Here is a 4,530-nt window from a genome sequence, read left to right on the forward strand (position 1 = left end):
CTTTTAGTGTTCACACACCCTCTCTGTACACCCAGCAGCCAGCACGGGGTGGGCGGGGCCACAGAGGGAGGCTCCGCCCCTCCCGCCCCTCTCGCCTCCAGAGAAAAGCGGAGGGAGGAAAATCAACAGGTGTTTATATTTCCTGACAAACATCAAAGTTGCTGTACATAAACAGCACCATATATTAGAATTAATATCAAGTAAATATGGCGTCAGTACCCTCAAAAAAGTGAAACATGGCAGTTGTTCACATTATGTTAATATTTCATTTCAAGTTAACTCATAAAAATTGTGTTTGTTGTGTTCAATTAATTATAACATCATTATTACAGCATTATAACAAAAATGATTGGTAATGATATCAGCCATATATGGCATCATTACCAATCATTTTTGTTATTTACATATCATCAAACTTCTGACCTTTAGGTGTTTATGTGCTCTATCCTTTGAATTATTGTTATTAAAACCTTAGAATTTGTAGGTGTCTAAAAAACACTTTAATAATATACTAACATAATAAACAGAAACAATAGAAAAACAAAACAAATTTGTGTACATTTTTTCCTAAATAAGTCAAGTGCAAAATATTAAAATTTGAGAGCAAATAAAAACAAAATCTTATTGAGGTAGAGTTGAGAAGCTACAACACAAACAAAAAAATCAAGAGGAAATATTAAACTAAGGTATCAATTTTACCATGCTAGTATTGATCAATATTAAAATATGAAAGGTGTGACGTCCATGTCCACATGAATATTGCCACTTTAACTGGAAAAAATCTAATTCACAAAGAACAGAACATATCTATCTATCTATCTATCTATCTATCTATCTATCTATCTATCTATCTATCTATCTATCTATCTATCTATCTATCTATCTATCTATCTATCTATCTATCTATCTATCTATCTATCTATCTATCTATCTATCTATCTATCTATCTATCTATCTATCTATCTATCTATCTATCCATCCATCCATCCATCCATCCATCCATCCATCCATCCATCCATCCATCCATCCATCCATCCATCCATCCATCCATCCATCCATCCATCCAATGCTAATTTTTTGAGACAGGGATTTTGGGTTTTCATGAGCTGTATGCCAAAATCATCAGTATTAAAACAATAAAAGACCTGAAATATTTCAGTTGGTGTGCAATGAATCTAAAATTATGACAGTTTAATTTTTATCATTACATTATGGAAAATAATGAACTTTATCGCAATATGCACATTTTTTGAGAAGGACCTGTATATATGAACAGACCCCTGTTGGTTGGAACAGTGTGTGTGTGTGCGTGTGCATGTGTGTGTTTGTCAGTGTGTGAGCTCTGTTACTGGGGCGTGCCATTCCGGACTGCACTGGCCCAACCAGTCAGACTTGAACCAGGGTGTATTTACTCTTTACTGAAAAATGTCCCTGTGTCACAGTGATTCTACAACACTGCACATTGGTGAAAATATACCACTAAAACAGTAAAAGTTAAGTCAAAGCACTTTAAAGGTCCCATTACAAACACTTCCTCCAATTATTACACCAGTCAGATTCATAAGCTCACGTGGATGTTTAAACACTGATTGGATTAAAGTTTCCCTGTGCAAAATCTCCCATCCTGCACCGAGCACAGAGACTGAGATGGGATGAAGGACTCTGTTCTAACAGGAAGAGACTTCCACAGAATAGGAAGTAGGATATTTGGCCATTGGCTTTGAGCGGCTGGGGGTCAAGAGGTCAAAAGAGAGAGTTTTCGGTTTTTAAGTTGTGGAACCTCACCTAGCAATACTGTGATACTTCATTTATTTTTTAATGTGTATTAACTTAATTATTTTTCACATTCTGTGAAAAAAAGAAAACAGGTCATTCAACTTTTAAAAAGTTAGTATGTTACAAGTTATCAATTTAAGTTTATCCAAGTAATTGTGTTAAGCTTATTAAGTTGTCATGTTAAACAATGTAAATGAATTCAGTTTGATGAACTTACTTTGACGTAACAAATTAACTCAATTTTATTTAAGTTGGAGCTCCATTCTGTCCTTTCAGTGTATTGTGTTTGAGATGTGGCATGTGGGTTTCCAGCTCACATGTGTCCTACTAGTATAATTAAACCTAGACTATAATTTTGCATGAATTTAAAATTTTCCCCAGTCATTGCAACGTTTTTTTCCAAATCTGACCAATTTCCATAATGTTTTCTACATTTCCTCTTCTTTTTGACCAATTACTGCAACTCAGCTGAATTTGGACCAATCCCCTAACCTCCTTCTAGTTTAACTTCCTGTTAATGACGTCTTTTGAAAACTGAACCTGCAAGAAGAAAGTGTCACACTTAGAAGTGTGACGCTAAGCTGTAACATTTGCCTTATTTTATTTTTTTGCAAAGCCCATTTTGAGAGGATCTGCAGGATTTGCTTCTACTGTGTAAACACTTCATGTTAACTTGAACAACCAATATGTTCTGCTTTTTGCACTTTAAAATCTCCTCAGGTCAGGATTTAATTTGTATTGAGGTGCTACTTCAAGAAGGTACTTGAAAATGTTACTTCCGATTTAAATATTAATGTTAAACCAGCTATGTTATGCTATGTTAAAATCCTGTCTTTTCTTTGAAAAGCAATTTAATTATTTTTGTAAGATCATATTATAGCAACAGTAAAACTTTGCAAATTTGACTGCAACTTTTTGAAAAAAGTGCCACAAAATTTGTAATTTCAAGCCACAACCATTGTAAAAAAAAAAAAAAAAAAAAAGGAAAAACAATGCAACATCCTGGGTGGACTGATTTATGGCAGCTCTGGCCTCCCGTACATTATGCCAATAATTTACGGAATGCCACACCTGCGACACTGTTCCAAGAGTTGAAATTAAGAATCAATGTGAGAAATTTGATTCTGCTTGGATATAAAAATTCGCTTGAAAGTTCCTTTATAAAGGCGATGTACACTTCGTCCTTGGTAGTGCTGCTTGCACAGTCTCTACACCACCATCACTTTGCTGCCATCGTAGGATGCAGAAGAAAAGCAGGTAAATGACACCGTAGATGCAGCGATCATGTTGCAGCAGTAGGAGGAGGAAATATTGGCAAATGGCCCCAGGTTGGATGGTGGGCCTGGCACTCTGTTCCTTTGCAGCACACTTTCTGTTTGGTGTAAATATCAAGTCCGTTCAAGTCAAAGGGATCAAGTTAAAGTGAAGCAATCACCAGGTAGTAAAGTCAAAGTCAAATTGAGAGTGTTTTATGCAGCAAGTCGAGTCTAAAGTCATTAAATTTGTGTCTCCAACCAGACTGGATTCTAAGCCACATGACTCAAAAGAGCATTTTCCTACTTCTGCTCTTATGTTTCTGTTCTCTGTGCATTTTGGTTTTGGCTCTGCTCATCTGAAGCTTTCCCCCTTTGGTTTGCACATCCTTCTGTGTAATTTAGTCTCCTTTCCTCTCTCTCCTTCACACACTCCCACCGCAGCTCACCTGGTTTCAGTGTTGTTCTCCACCCTTGCCTCAGTATGTCAGCTCCCTGGTTTTCATTGTAACTTTCTAGATTCTTCCGTTACACTCCTCTGGGTTAAATGATCTGCTCTCCTCATGTTAAACCTGAAGAGCCTTCTTGTTTAAAGTTTCTAAAGTCTCCACCAGAGACTGTTTCTGCTTTTGGGTCCTCCTCTACCATACATCCATATTAGATCCAATATGGGCCATGTTTCAGCTGTCAGGCAGATGGCCACAACCTTTGACCCCAGAATAATTTTACAGACAGTGAGTTCCTGATTTATTCAACAGCCTCACTAACAACTGTGGCTCTGCGGGTAGGGTAGTCGTCTTGTGATCGGAAGGTTGTAGGTTCGATTCCAGCTTCCTCCTCGATGTGCCCCTGGGCAAGGCACTCAACCCTAAATTGCCTACTGAGCTGCGTATCGGTGTATAAATGTGTGAGCGTTTGTGAGTGCGAATGGGTGAATGTGACTCTAGTGTAAAAGCGCTTTGAGTGGTCAAAAATGATCGGATAAAGCGCTATATAAGTTCAGTCCATTTAACAGAGTAGTCTCTTCATGTTCCCTAGAATCACTTGTAACCATTGCTATTAGCCCAAAATTTGGGGCTTGTGGGGACGAGGGGCTCAAGGCTCAATATAAGCAGCCTCTGAGCATTTACAAATAGGCTGATAGTTTCCAGCATTTAATCTTAATCCTTTGGAGTTTGGTGAAACTACCCATGGACAAAGTCCGCCAATCTGCTCTGTCTTGGCACACATTATAGCTAATGTGTGCTAAGTGTACAAAACGACGCACAGAACTCTAGTCCCAGGGAAGTTTTGTCTAAAATCTGCCAACCAGATGGATGCACATTAGCTGCATTTCCACTGACCACAGAATTGCTCATTTAAAAAATAAACTCTCGTTTTGGCACTTTCGGATGTACAGAAACTGGATTATCTTGCAAAACTGCAATGAAAACACTTGTTTCATATCAAACAAGTCACAGGACCAACAACGAGATGTTGCCACTGACAACAGTTCTACAAC

This window comes from Poecilia reticulata, chromosome 8 (genome assembly GCF_904066995.2).
Source record: "Poecilia reticulata chromosome 8, P_reticulata-male-v2, whole genome shotgun sequence".
Classification (NCBI taxonomy): Eukaryota; Metazoa; Chordata; class Actinopteri; order Cyprinodontiformes; family Poeciliidae; genus Poecilia; species Poecilia reticulata.